We start from the raw sequence: 17,197 nt of genomic DNA, 5'->3' as shown, positions 1-17,197 counted from the left end.
GATGGGGTTAATGTTGCTACGGTATCAACGGAAGATAACACATCAGATGCGGTTTACCTATATTCAGTATACTGAATATAGCACATATCAGTTGGTGTTAATGTTGCTATCTACGGAAGATAGCACATCACATGGGATTAATATTGTTATCTACTGAAGATAACACATATTAGATGGGATTACTGAAGCTGTCTACTGAAGAAAGCACATGTCATATTGCAATAATGTTGCTATCTACTGAAGATAGCACATATCAGATAGGGTTAATGTTACTATCTGGGCTGAAGATAGTACATATCAGATTGAGTTAATGATAATATCTACTGAAGATAGCACATATTAGACGGGGTTAATGTTGTTATCTACGGAAGATAACACATATCAGATGGGGCTCATCTACTGAAGATAGCACATATCACTCAGCTGGTGTTAATGTTGCTATCAAGTGAAGAGCACGTATCAGATTGGGTTAATGTTACTATCTACTGAAGAAAGCACATATCAGATGAGTTAATCTTACTATCTACTGAAGATAGCACATATCAGACGAGGTTAATGTTACTGTCAACTGAAGATGACACATATCAGATGAGATTAATGTTGCTATCTGCTGAAGATAGCACATATTAGATAGGTTAATGTTGCTATCTACGGAAGATAACACATATCAGATGCGGTTTACCTACTGAAGATAGCACATATCATAATGGGGTTAATGTTACTATCTACTGAAGATAGCACATAATCAGTTGGTGATAATTTTGCTATCTACTGAAAATACTCAAAACAGCACATATCAGATTGTGTTAATGTTCTATCTACTGAAGATAGCACATCAGATGGTGTTAATGTTGCTATCTACTGAAAATAGCACATATCAGATATGAGATTGTGTTAATGTTGCTATCTACTAAAGATAACACATCAGATTGTATTTATGTTGCTATAAACAAAAAATAGCACATATCAGATAGGGTTAATGATGCTATCTACAGAAGATAGCACATCTCAGATGGGGTATATATACTGCTATTTACTCAAGATGGCACATATCAGATGGCATTTATGTTGATGTGTACTGAAGATAGCACATATCAGATGCGGTTAATGTTACTATCTACTGAAGATAGCACATATCAGATGGGGTTAATGTTGCTATCTACTGAAGATAGCACATATCAGATGCGGTTAATGTTACTATCTACTGAAGATAGCACATATCAGATGGGGTTAATGTTGCTATCTACTGAAGATGACACATATCAGATGGGGTTAATGATACTATCTACTGAAGATGACACATATCAGATGGGGTTAATGTTACTATCTACTGAAGATAGCACATATCAGATGGGGTTAATGATACTATCTACTGAAGATAGCACATATCAGATGGGGTTAATGTTGCTATCTACTGACGATAACGATACATGTCAGATGGGGTTAATGTTCAATCTACTGAAGAGAACACTATCAGATGGCGCTAATGTTGCTATGTACTGAAGATAGCACATATCAGATGGTGTTTATGTTTCTATTTACTGAAGATAGCACATATGAGTTGGAGTTAATGTTGTAATCTACTGAATAGGCCCTATAGTACATATCAGATGGAGTTTATATGTTGATATCTACTGAAGATGGCACATATCAGATTTTGTTTATGTTGTAAGATAGCACATATCTGATGGGTTAATGTTTTATCTACTGAAGATAGCACATCAGTTGGGGTTAATGTTGCTATCTACTGAAGATGGCACATATCAGATGGCGTTAATGTTGATATGTACTGGGGTTCATGTTGATATCTACTGACCTGATATGTTTTGAAAATGGAATTCTGTAAAATTGACGTATAAAATAAAATGTCGTTTCATTTAAGGGATGGGGTATGAACGTTTGGACAATATTTTTGTGGAAGATGAGAGCACACCAGAGATATCGAATTGCATTCTGAATACGAAGAATGTCCTGATATCAAATAATTTTGATTTTTTTTTAAAATTTGCAATGTAATACACATTTTATGGTAAAAAAATTGATAATTTTTATATTTAACAGTCCTCGAAGTAAATTTGATAAATCTAATGATATGTACTTAAAGTGTATGTAGCTGGGATGAAAAGCCGACGATCAATTGAAAATTTTGACCTTTCGTATTGGAGATATGGATTTTTCCCCAAAACACCAAAAAAATTAGGTCTTTTGGGAAAAAAAATGTATAATCTACAATATGAAAGATCAAAATTTTCAATTGATCGTCGGCTTTTCCTCCCAGCTACATACACTTTAAAGTACATATCACTAGATTTTTAAAGTTTACTTCAAGAACTGTTATATGGTCATTTTCACGGTAAAGGGTGTAACTTTGGATTTTTAACATTTTGATCCGTAGTGGTGTAATAAAGCTACAGAATTTCATGATTTTTGGCCACATAACTCATCTAGTTAGCAGCTACCTTGGGTAGCATAGTCATCTTTAGGAGTTACTGCGTTCGGTTTTGGCAGGCTAAAATGTCCATAAATTAAATATGGCCTTTTTGATGTACTAAAAAACAGTAACATTTTTGTGAAGCCCTGTGTTTTCTTCAGTTAGTTCATGGATAATTTTTCTTATGCTGAAAGTATAGTCATATGCTCAGTAAAAACTGCCACATTAGTTTTAATTGTGAACGGCCCTGTATTTTTGAGAACCGGACTTCAATATTTGTTATTTCGGAGGCTTCATTTTCGGTTAACAATTGTTAACAAACTTTGTGGGTATTCGCTACTTGCACGGTTCCGCCATTATGCACTATGTGCGGGAGAGCCTCGAACTGGCAGCATACATGAATGGGAATTGAACTAGTCATAACGTTCTGTGTAAGGTTACATAATTCTTCCTTTCATGTATGCTGCCAGTTCGAGGCTCTCCCGCACATAGTGCATAATGGCGGAACCGTGCAAGTAGCGAATAGCTTTGGTTCATAATTGCTTGTTATTTCTTCATTTCTTCTTGATTCATAACAGTTGATAACTTAACTTAAAATGGGTAACAAAAATTATCCGATTTGCAAGCTTTGCAAGCTAAATTTTTTATAAAATCTTGACTTCATATAGTCAATTTTCCGTTAACTCTTTTGAAGTGTAAGGGCAGTCATGTGTAAAGTGGTACCCTTGTACTCACGTATCCCAAATGTGTGCTTGTGTGGGTCTGAATTCTATAAGGAGGCTTTAGCTGTCGATGCAATCATCTTTACAACCCACCTGACGTGAGGCGTTTCATCTAAATAAATTGAATGCTCTTGCTGATCGATTACATATTAGAATGTATGAAGGCTGCCATGTCCAGTCCATATATCTATATTCATGATATTACACTATAATGGTAATCGCTATACGTATACATTTAAGTATAAGTATAGGCCTATAAAGGTTGTTTTTAAGAAATTTCCATTTAATTTTACTTTAAGAAAGAGATTGGTATAGAAATAGTGGCGCACCCAAAGAGGGGAGGGGGTTGGGGAGGGCAGATTCACCTCTGTGAGAAGTCTTGGGAGGGGAGGAGGGGATATGGAGAATGGGAGAGGGCTGGAGGAAGGAGAAATAAAAAGATATAATAAAGACAAGTAGATAAATAGAAATATAAGGAAAATGATGGGAATGAAAGAGGGAGGGTGAGAGGGGACAATGAGAGCGAGGGAGTGATAAAGTGTAGGCCTAGGAAAGAATAAGTACAGAGAAGGGAAAAGAAAGGAATGACGAATACATTTAATAATAATTATTAGGCCTATATAATAACTAAACACATAACAGCACTGGGCAGCCATTCGATGATGTCAATGCCTTTATTCGTTACGTAATTAAAACGCCCAGTCAGATGTATTTCACACCTACCAAACACAACTCACCCAATTTCGCAAACTGGATGTTGAATGTACACTCTCATGAATATTGATTGGCAACATTTTCCAATATGTCAGCGCTCTAATCGGAAACAATAGAACAATAGACCCTGCAGAGCGTTGATTCCAACAGTGTTCTTTTCAAAAAACTACTTCTACAATGTTTAACCATTGTTAACATGAAGCCTCCGAAACAAAGACAAGTCTCATTTCATGACTTGCTGTGATAATTTACTTTTTGTCACAACTGAAATTCAATACTTACAAGCAAAGCATGAAAATTGGTAATTGTGATATTTGTTACCTATTTTTTCATGTCAAACTCCAGTTTCTGTGAAGTAAAGATAACGATGATCTGGTCAATGTAATCACCAACCTAGAAAAAGAGTTAAATGAGCTTGAGCAGTACAGTCGTAGGAACAGCTTACGAGTGTCTGGTATCCCTGAGAAATTAAATGAATCCACCAATGAAATTGTGAAAAAACTGGCTCAGGAAAAGTTGAATGTTTGTATAGAAGACCAAGATATTGACAGAAGTCACAGAGTTGGTAAAATTATTAATGTAACCAAGGACGAAGGTAAACCAAAGCACAGACAGATACTTGTCAAATTTACAAGCTATGCCGCAAGAAATGAACTAATCAGTTCAAGGTTTAAATTGAAAGGTTCAGGTATCACAATCCATGAAGACCTAACCAGAAAAAACCAATCCCTCCTGGTTAAGACATCTAAAAAACAGGGGGTTGTGTCTTCATGGAGCACAGATGGGAGAATCTTTGCTTCGGTTCCAAGTACTACGCCTGGCAAAACAATCAAGTTGTTGATCTCAGGTATAGATGACCTGAAAAAGATACCAGCAGTTGATGAAAAAATTGTCGAGAAATGTAGAAGAGAACAAAAATCAAAATCAAGACATCACAGCTCTCCTATGCAACCAAGGGGTGTGCAGACCAGAACAAGAACTGGTAGTCTGAGGTAGTATGTGTTTATGGTAAAATGAAGTTGTGGTGTACAATATGCATCCTTCATGTTTTTCAGACAACAAAATCGTGTTATATCCTGAAAATAAATTTTGTCATTTATGTTACATGAATGGAACTGTCATGCTATGTGAAATTGTTATTTCTTCATATTCTATTGTGCATAATGAGATGATGTTATATTTCTCATGTTATATTGTCAATCTCCTATCATACAGTTTGACAATCAAATACACACTGTATATTTGATAGTACCCTTCTTCATAGGATATGTAATCTATTATATTTAAATAAAATTGTTTACTGAAATTGGTAAAGTTGAAATACTCTGGTGGTATCAGGTGTGATTAAAAATGGTGGTTGTTTTGATGAATGTGACACATGAAAGGGGTAAATAGCCCATACATCCATAAAAGCTCAAATTGTCACTGGTAGTCTGAAGTAGAAAGTTTATATTATTACTGATATGTGATGTGTGCAATGCATTCATAATATTTGGATATAATACTTGTTATATTTTGATGGTTGAAACTGAAAGTTAAATTACCCTGAATGATTGAAAGTATTATTGAAATCTTCATTCATTTGATAATCGGTTATACATGTGACATGTAATAATGGTCTTGGATATGAAATGATGTATTTCCATTCTCTTGTATATATTTTTGTCATTATTGATATAATATGATATTATATGCTGGTCATGATCCCAAGTTTAACTTTCTATATATTTCCACTTAACATGGTGCTTGTCAAACAGACACACATTATGAGTGATGTTACAATTATGATTCTTATGAAAAATATAATATGGGCCTATATGACGCATGATGTATGATTGTGTAAAATATATTGCCATTATTAATATTTGCTGTTTGTTGGTCATGTTCCCAAGTTGAACTGCTTGTATCTCCTTCTAGTGTGGTGCTTGTCAAGCAGGCACACATTATGAGTGTTGTTACAATTATGATTCTAATGAAAAATATAATATTTGCCTCTATATGGTATAGGATTGTGTACAATATATTGCCATTTAATTATGATATTGTTTGTTGGTCATGTTCCCAAGTTGAACTGCTTGTATCTCATTCTAGTATGGCTTGACAACCAGACACGCATTATGAATGATGTTATACCATTATGTTTCTTATGAGAAATTAAATATGGGCCTATATATGTACCTATATGATGAATGATGTACAATGTATCTATATATTTCCACTTAACATGGTGCTTGTCAAACAGACACACATTATGAGTGATGTTACAATTATGATTCTTATGAAAAATATAATATGGGCCTATATGACGCATGATGTATGATTGTGTAAAATATATTGCCATTATTAATATTTGCTGTTTGTTGGTCATGTTCCCAAGTGGAACTGCTTGTAATGCTTCTTATGAAAAATAGAATATTTGTCTCTATATGGTATAGGATTGTGTACAATATATTGCCATTATTAATATATGATATTGTTTGTTGGTCATGTTCCCAAGTTGAACTGCTTGTATCTCATTCTACTATGGCTTGACAACCAGACACGTATTATGAATGATGTTATACCATTATGTTTCTTCTGAGAAATTTAACATGGGCCTATATAACGCAAGATGTATGATTGTGTACAATATATTGCCATTATCAATATATGTTTTTATATATAGGTTGAATTTGCCTAGATTATCTCAGGAGTGATTGAAAATTTTGATAATGTGTTTGGTAAATTATGATAAATATGACAGGTGAAATTGGGTATGTTTCGTACATCTATTGGAGAGTTAATGGTTTTCTAAAATGTGTTGTTTGTGTACATGCACATTAATGTTTGTTGTATGACATCTCTAATACAATAATCCTGTCAACTATTATAAAATGATATTATGATAATTCTTACAAATATATGATATTCTGGTTGAATATGAATATTATCTGAAATGAATTGTTTCTATCTTCTTCACTTGTCTTTTACACATGAAATTATCTTTCTATATTCCTAAGTCGTTCTAGTTGTGCCATCATTTGTCATAATGATTGACAACCAGACATGTTGAGGATCATGTCTTTTGTGAGAATCATTTTATTTATTTTTTGTTGAAAAATTGCCACCTACATGAACATGTATCTTGGGTTCTTGTAAGTACCAATATTATTGTAAGATGAAATTGATGATATTAAATGATGTGGGTAATCCCAGGAAATATCGAATGTATTGGTAATGTGTTTAGTAATCTTTGATGAAAATGACTTGTGTATGTTACATTGCTATCACTAGTAGACTGAGATGAGGAGTTAGTGGTATTACAGTACAAAGTTGTTATACTGTACAGCTTTTCTCTAAAATCATATCATGATATTAATGGTGCACTTTAATGGTCATGTTGTTACAGTTATGTTTCTCTCAATGATAAACTAAATAGGCCTATTGGGCTATGTTAATTATTATAATTTTATAATTAGTTGGTTGAAATGATGAGGCTGACATTGTTATGGTTAAACACATTTATGATTGCAAATACTGCTTATGTGTTTGGAATATCTGATGAGTGTGACAATATATAACTTATATTATGTTATAACTTTGTTGTTGTATACATACCTTTGTACTTCAACAATTCAGCTTGTAGTATGGTGTTAGATTTAAAACTTATTTCTGTATGATGCAGGTAAAGTGAAATCTAATTCAAATCTTATTGATCGCTGTAGTAACAGCATCTCTGAGTAATTTTTTGCCTATTTTTCTTTATGTCTTGTGTATGCAGTGTATGTTCCCATCTTGTTAAAAGAAATCATAGAAAGCTAACGTGTAAATTATGTATGAAATATGTTCATAAATGCTGTAGTAACCTAACCGCAAAAGAGTTTAGATGTAGTGACACTACTAAATATTGGCATTGTGCTAGTTGTAACGAAAGTCTTACATTACCTTTTAATCATATAACCAATGAATGTGAATTCCAACTTCAACTATACAGGTGTTTTGAAAATGGTGATCTAAACACTGACCATGTAAAAACTCACTTTGAGAACATGAAGTTTAATCCTGTTGATGACAATGTAGGTATACCTGAAAATATTGATTGTAATAGTAACTCGAAATATTATTTCACTGATGAATTAAAAGATACTGCTGGTATCAACAGTAACAATTTAACAATGCTTTGTAGTAATGTAAGAAGTGTAAAAAAGAATTTTGATTCACTCACAGAGTTACTGTCAGAAGTCGACATCAATTTTCAAGTCATTGGACTTGTTGAGACTTGGTTGGAAGACAAGCCTCATGATTATTATCATCTTAAAGGCTACAACCTTGAAGTATGTAACAGAATTAATAAGAAAGGCGGTGGTGTGTGTATGCATGTTGAGGAGAATATTGTTTATAATATGAGAAATGATATCAATGAGCTTAATTGCCTCAAAGACACAGAATCTCTGTTCATTGAAATTGAAAAGCACAAATCACAAAACATTGTCATTGGTGTGATATATAGGCCACCTGACCAGAATATGAAAGAATTCAACAAATGTGTTGATACGATATTGTCTAAAATCACAGGTCAAGAAAATAAGCTTCTGTATATAATGGGTGACTTTAATATAAACCTGTTAAATAATGACGTCCATGAATCAACTGGCGAATTTGTTGACATTTTGTCTTCATATTCCTTGTATCCGAGTATCATCAAGCCAACTAGGATAACACGTACGTCAGCAACTCTTATTGATAATATATTTACCAACAATTATGCTAAGCAAACCTCTGGTATCTTAATAAGTGATATAAGTGATCACCTACCTATATTTGTATCTACAGATGTAAGTGTCTATGACAGAAATTCCAGTACTGTCGATATAGAAATCAGGGACATGAGTAAACACAATATAGATGTACTTAAAGACAAACTGAGCCAGGTTGACTGGGATAATGTGTGTGAAAACGAAAATGCTAATGTGTCATACAACAATTTTATAGATAAATTCCAAGAAGTGTTTGAAGAATGTATCCCCAAAAAAGTGCTTAAAAAACATAACGCTAAAAACAAGACGCCAAAGGCACCTTGGATAACCTACTCATTGTTGAAATGTATACGCAGGAAGAACAGGTTGTATAAAAAATCTATGCAAAGACCTACTGAAACTAATGTATCTAAATATAAGATGTATCGAAACAGATTAAACTCCCTATTAAGGAGAGCAAAACAAAACTACTTCAGTTCTCAACTGGATAAAGAAAGATACAATATGAGGAATACCTGGAAAATCCTGAACTCAATACTCAGAAGTCCAAAAAAGGTACAATGTCAAAAGTTTGTAAGTAACAATAAGACCTATACTGAGCCTAAAGAAATTGCAAACAATTTTAATGAATTTTTGCCAGCATTGGACCAACATTAGCTGGATCAATCAAACATCAAGGTAAAGATTTTAACCAGTACCTAGCTAATAGTTGTAACTCTACATGTTTTTTCCAACCAACAGATGAAAATGAAATCTTGAAAATCATAAAAAAACTGGGTAACAGAAAAAGCCGGGTCATGATCTTGTAAAATCTGACTTAGTAAAATTGGTTGCAGCTGAGATTGTGTATCCGCTTAAATTAATATTCAATAAGTCGCTCTCAGATGGAATTGTTCCAGATACCTTAAAAATAGCAAAGGTGGTGCCAATTTATAAGAAAGAATCTCCTGAATCATTTGGTAACTACAGGCCTGTATCTGTGTTGCCTTGTTTTTCCAAGATTCTAGAACGAATTATACATGATAGATGTTGTAACTTTTTAGATGCCAAAGATATTCTTTACAACAGACAGTATGGGTTTAGACATAATCATTCAACATATATGGCGGTATTGGATTTTATTAAAGATGTAAATAATGCTATTGATGATAATATGTACACTGCTGGTATTTTTATGGATTTATCGAAAGCTTTTGATACCATCAACCATGAAATTTTATTACAAACTATATCATTATGGCTTTCGTGGTGTATCTCATAAATGGTTTGAAAACTACCTGTCAAACAGAAAACAATTTGTATCCTTTAATGGTGCTCAATCATCATATGAAAATGTACTTTGTGGAGTGCCACAAGGGTCTATCCTTGGTCCTCTTCTTTTTATTATATATATGAATGATATATGTAACACATCAACACTTTTATCATTTATACTGTTTGCTGATGATACAACAGTATGCTACTCTGATAGTAATATACAAAGATTATGTGATACTATGAATGTAGAGTTAAAAGAGGTTGTAAATTGGTTCAAATGTAACAAACTGTCTTTAAATGCCACCAAGACAAATCTTATGTTCTTTGGAACACCTCATCAGACTAATGATATTACCAATGATTATCAAATATATCTTGATGGATGCAAGTTGACACGTGTATATGATGCAAAATTTCTTGGTATTACTCTAGATCATAACCTCACATGGAGGTCGCATATAAATAGTATTTGTAAAACATGCTGTAAGAATATTGGTGTACTAAACAAACTCAAACATTTCTTACCAAAACCCAACATGTACCAGTTGTTCTGTACCCTTATCTTACCATTCTTAACTTATGGTATAATATTGTGGGGCAATGCCAATAAAAATATTTTGGATAGAATTAAAAAAAAAAAAAAAAGAGCTGTAAGGGTCATCTCTAACAGCTCCTATTTGTGTCATACAAAGCCATTGTTTGAAAAATTTGATATTCTTGATGTGTATCAACTTTATAATAAGGAATTGGGTCTATTTATGTACAAATACCACATGTGTCTATTACCAAGATCTTTTGATAATACTTTCATCAATATGAAGTCTATCCACAATTATGATACAAGAGGTAAAAATGATTATCGGGCCGAGGTCCATCGACTTAATAATGTTTTGTCACTTGGCCCTAGGCTGTGGAATAGCTTACCAAAGGAAGTCAAAGAAGCAAATTGCATCTCCAAATTCAAAACTGGTATTATTAGAATCGTTAAAGGTGATCACTAACTCTTGATTATCGCATTCATGTAATAATTCTGTTTTTACTCTATTGTACAAGTTACTGAAGTTGTTACATATAAACACTTTTAAAAAAAATTGCATTAATTTGCCTGGTTAATGTATATAAGTGATATTCAAGATGGGTTCCGTGCTGTCTCTTTTTTTCTGTTTTTATACTGATTTTTTTTCTTTCTTGTGTAAATATCTTAACTTATATATTATTTAATGTAAAGGTGATGCATTGTCTTTCAGGCCTTTGGCTTTGTAATGCATCTACCTCATCACATCATTATTTTGAACATTGTTTATATCTGTTATGCTGATTATGTATGTATTGATGATGATGAAAAAATAAAATGAATGAATGAATGAATGAATGAAACTTGGCTGGGAGGTTCCTTTTATCAAGTAGTATTTGTACATGAAGTTAGACATTAAAATTATTTTAGGAACCCAATTAAAACTTAAAAAATATGTTTAAGGTTGGGAAATTTCCATTGTAAATGACACTTGATGTTAAAACATTTCAAAACTGCAACTACAAACATAGCAAAACATGGTATAAAATTTAACTTATATATGTGGACTTAGGCCTACTTTGGAATGGAATTTAACATGTATTCCAGCTTCCATTTCATAATTTTCTGAGCTTATGTAAAATACATTTTTTCTTAGATTTTAACCAAAATGTTATGCAAATGTCAAATTCTTTTATTATAAATCAAAAGGTTTAAGCCTTGAATTATAATTTTAATGGAATTTAAGTTACACCCTTTATCAAAAGTTACACCCTTTACCGTGATCATATTTATTTGAAGCTAATGTTACTATCTACTGAAGATAGCACATATCAGATGAGGTTAACATTACTGTCTACTGAACATAGCACATATCAGATGGGGTTAATGTTGCTATCTACTGAAGAAAGCAAATATCAGATGGGGTTAATGTTACTATCTACTGAAGATAGCACATATCAGATGAGGTTAACGTTACTGTCTACTGAACATAGCACATATCAGCTGGTGTTAATGTTGCTATCTACTGAAGATAGCACATATCAGATGGGGTTAATGATGCAATCTACTGAAGATAGCACATATCAGATGGGGTTAGTGTTCTATCTACTGAAGATAGCAGAGCGTTGTCATCCTGTAGAGCAGTGTTCAATCCAAGGTTTTGCAGAAATGGGACTGCGACTGGCTGAAGGATGTCATCTCAATATTTGATTGCATTAAGCTTTTCCGTTGACTACTACCCGTCTGGTCTTTCCTGTCGTCTATTCCCCTTGACATTGACATCTCTGGTCTGACGGAACTTGGCTTTTAGCTTGGAGATCATACTGCGGGAAACTCCAAAAGTTGCCGCAACTTGATTCACTGGAAGTATTCTAGCCTCAAGATGACCAATAATAGCTCGAGCCTTAACCAGATCTGATAATCGGACTATGGTGATTAGAACATTCTTGCAAATGACCACTATGAAGAAGTGACCAGCAAGAGAGATTGACTTGAGTTGATCCATTTCGATCCACCTGTAGAACTGTAAATAACAGGAACCTTCAGGTGATAGCAACATTAAAGGCCAGAATATAGCTTGACAACATTTTATGTGTTTTTACCATTGTGACAAATGCAGTGAACATTTTTCAGCCTTTTCCGAAGTAGCAAAATTTTGCATAAAAACGTTGAAAGTAAAAGAACAAATCCCCTAATTATTTGATCATAAAATGGATGCCAAGAAATGGCATGTAGCTCTCTGTTGGTCATTTGCAATGTGGGGTTTGAAATGTTTTGATGTGTACGTCTGCCAGAATTCTGGTATTATTTTGCCGTGTGTGTAACAACTGTGGGCTTTCTGAATGTAAACACGTGACATCATAGGTCAACTTATCTATACTGGCATTTATTTAGGTTTGTCAACAGGATCTCACTTATCAAGAGATATGAAGGTGACCTGATATATTTTGAAAATGGAATTCTGTAAAATTGACGAATAACCTAAAATGTCATTCCTTTTAAGTATTCATGCAAAAAAGAACATGTGAATCTCTTTTGTAAATGGGACTAATTCCTTATGGAATTACTGACATTTATTTCAGCGTGATAATCATGATTAATAGAGTCTACAGTGTTTCTATTAATGACATGTATATATGGGTCATTCCACCAGGTTGGGACAGTTGGGACACAGTGTATTACATGGACCATATCATTAAAAGTATCATTACAGTTGAATCAATTGTTTAATGTAACATTAATTTGAGGGTGTACAAGTGCTTTAGAAGGTTTGGAATTATCGTAAATCATAATTTACCGAAAATATGATCAAAAATGTCTCCTTTTGTCGTAACATTGACATGGTGTCAATGTTACGTCTGTAGTTCACTTTTTTTACATTTTTATAACACTTAAATATACAAATTAATGATGTGCACTTAATTGCAATACACACAATGCAACTAGAAACACCTTTATGATTGCAGTCATTGCCTAAATACAGCAGAAACAGCAAGAAATAGAAAAGTGTGAGTGCAGACGTGTCACTGTGTCAATGCCGAATACCGACTACCGCAACAATTATTATTTCGTGTGTTGCCATTTGTCTTTCAGATAGTACACATAGTTATTTCACATTAATTACTTATTTAAGTGTTGCAAAGTAAGGAAATCTGACGTAACATTTAATATTGACATGGTGTTACATGGAAAGTCTTCATTTCCTTTCCTAGCATTTCAAGACCTCAGTAAATAGTTATGCGAAATCACTTTGTGTACAATTCACAACATACACACTGCAACAAGAAGCAGAAATTTAAGAACATGAGTGTGGATTTAATTTGTAATAAATTGATATCAAATGAGAGATTTGTTCATTTACATACTGAAATTAAAAATTGAATATTGAGTTCCAAATCGGTGTATTTGCGGAGATATCATTAAAAAAATTGCCTCAAACGTGGTATACCACAGTTCAAACTAATTGAACAGTTTTCTGATGATTTCTTCGGAAATATACCAATTCGGAATGCCTAATTTCAAAATGTTAATGAGAAAAATATGAGCTTTCACCTGATACCAAAATATGCATTTTTATAGGGTAAAGTGGGGGGGGTGATGCTGTCAATCAGGTTACCTTTAACAGTCTATAATATCGAATTGATTAATTCAAATTAAACAATTCATTGATGTTAGCACTGGGTAGTAGCCATTACTGCCAGACAGAAAGTCTAGAAAGTTGACCTCAATGCTGTAGGTGGTCTTCCTGTACTTCTGTACTTTTGAATGGGACAGCAGTAACCTTGGGCATGTTTTAGACCAAAATTTTGGATTTTTCAGATTTTTTTCTAAGTTTGTGAGAGCATAACAAGACTATCCGTCGATGGATTTCTATTTCCGTCGGTAGATATTTTTGAAATTAAGTTTTTCATAACATATTAAAAAGGCAGAGACCCCTGATGTATAATAAATTAGCTAGGTAAGTTTTGAGTAACCTTGATGAAAATTATCAAAAAGTGCCTATTCAATTGTGTGGGTACGGTCCATCACCTGTCACTTGGTAGTCCTGTAACATTCTAATGGCGCTGCCCATGGCCACTCGATGAATGTTTAATTCGAATTAATCAATTCGATATTATAGATTGTTTAAGAAGCCATATTGTAAAATTTCAATAAGAAACAGATTTTTTCCCACAAAACGTTAGTTTTCACTTGACCCAAACAAATGAGGTAAAAGAAAATGGATATTTAATTCCAGCGCCATGCGTATCACTCCGTTGATTATGACCAATCATTGCTAATAAGGTCGGTTCTTTGATGTGTAATAACTATCCTGTACGCCATGTACGTACTGTCTTATGAACATCGAATATGTGATTGACTAATATTTCGAATCATGGGAATAAAACGACAGACACAATGTTTTGTAACAATAACATGAAAACACGTAAGCCTTGATTTTTGGTGGGTATGTTAATTAAACGTACATTACAATCATGTACAAATCAGAATTTTGAACACTAGGGCGTTCTCCGCATCGAATGTTACAATTGTGGGTTATCTGCACTCATTTGACATAAAACTAATTGAAAACGTAACAATATTCTAGGTTCAATTGTCCACATTATTGACAATGCTCTTTTTATTATTATAATTAATTGTGACACATTACAGTATACATGATTCATAAAATAACAAAATAGTATAATTATCAATACTTTTATTATTAATTCCATAATGAAGGCTCAGAACTTGTGACATTTTATTGGTTTTCACATTTGTGACTACTGTTAACCTTTAATGGTCTATGGTAAACCAAATAAGGAAGAAATAAAGAGTACAGAACCAAAGAGTACAGACCTGCCATGTTTGCATGTCGCTCATGGAGGAAAAATAGTGTACCTCAGCTCCGGATATTTGCTATGCACCCGCAACTTTAATTCAAAGTGTGTGGTTGTTGTGTGTTCTGCATGTAATACGAGTCGTGTCAAATACAGGCATCAACCAATACATGAGCAAACCTTTGTAACACAAAAGCTTAAGGAGCTGTGCAATAATTATGAGCCCTGGGGGAGGATAAAATTGGGGGGGCAAGAAATGTTTGGCAAGCCGAAAGGGGGGGCAAGCAATTTTGGCCAGCCGAGAGGGAGGGGGGGGGCAATCGATTGCTCTAATAAGGCTTAGGAAAACAGTATGGAAATGCTTTAATATGCAAATTCCTTCCTGCTCGCAACATATATCTAGACCATTTAAGGTTTGCAAATTGGGAAACCAAAAATTTGGCATGTGTATGGGGGGGGGGGAAAGAATTATTGGCGGGCCGAGAGGGGGGGCAAGCAATTTTTGGCAGGCCGAGGGGGGGCAAGCGATTTCCTTTTTGGGCTTTAGCCGATAAACACTGGAGGTACACTATTTGTCCTCCATGAGCGAAAAGTCAATATGGCAGATTTCCCATAGTGTTACACACAGGGCTATTTTGAGTCAGTACTCTTTAGATATAATCTCTATGGCAGATTTCCCATAGTGTTACACAAGGGGCTGTTTTGAATCAGTACTCTTTGGGTATTATCTCTTTGGTGGATTTACCATAGCATTACACACTGGGCTGTTTTGAGTCCATACTCTTTGGGTATAATCTCTTTGGTGGATTTACCATAGCATTACACACTGGGCTGTTTTGAGTCCGTACTCTTTGGGTATAATCTCTTTGGTGGATTTACCATAGCATTACACACTGGGCTATTATGAGTCAGCAGTCTTTGGGTATAATCTCTTTGATAGATTTACCATAGTGCAACACACAGCAATTCTGAGTTGGTACTCTTTGGGTATAATCTATATGGCAGATTCCCCATAGTGTTACACACAGGGCTGTTTTGAGTCAGCACTCTTTGGGTATAATTTCTTTGGGTAAACCCCAAATCTTACGGTGCATGTTAACCTTTTTATCATAATGCAGTATTCTACCAGAAAGACACTTTGCAAGGTTTTCATAACAGTTTTAAACTTACACATTTTAAACTTTAGACATACCACAAACAATATAGGGTCATGTTTTTTATGTTGGGCACCAGTTGCGTTGCATGTGTATTTTTCAAACAAATCACATGCTTTTACAGGTTTGGTACTATAACTTTAAAAGTTTACATTAGAACCCAATAAAAGTATATATATTCTGAGAGCATATAGACGAATCCAAGTACACGCATCCCTACACCTGACTAGCAGCCTTTAGTTGGGTCCCCGCCGGCTACAATGCATCCAAAATGTGAAATGATTAGGCCTTGGCGGAAATTTTAAACTGCATTCCATCACCCGTTGTACACCTTCCGCGAAAACACAGGTAGACAAAAGATTGATTTAAGTTTACAACACAATACAGTTCCAACAGTTGTGCAAATAAAAGCCGCCTTACACCTAGAGAAGGTCGAGGCGGGTTAATAGAATAATACAATAGAGATAATTCCGCAGGTATTAAATCCCGTCGCATGTATTCAAAGATGTACAAATGGATGAACAAAAGGACTATGTATAATAGATGCGACAGGATTACCTCTATTGTATATATTATTCTATTAACCCTCCTCGTCTTTGCATCTTCTCCAGGTGTAAGGCGGTTTTTATTTGCACAACCGGGCGCTCAATACCCCAGGTTGGTGCTAGCGGGAAACCAAAGATGGCCGACCAAATCCTGACCATGACTTGGCTTGTTGGATTCGTCTATACCCAGACAATTTCAGAAACGATACAATGGGAGTCATTATACAGGGTGACCCATATAATATACAGGGTGTAACAAGCAAAATAAGGATGAAAATATTAATTCAGTCAGGGGTATCACCCC

Source organism: Amphiura filiformis, unplaced genomic scaffold (genome assembly GCF_039555335.1).
Source record: "Amphiura filiformis unplaced genomic scaffold, Afil_fr2py scaffold_62, whole genome shotgun sequence".
Lineage (NCBI taxonomy): Eukaryota > Metazoa > Echinodermata > Ophiuroidea > Amphilepidida > Amphiuridae > Amphiura > Amphiura filiformis.
Note: the sequence above shows the minus strand (reverse complement) of the source record.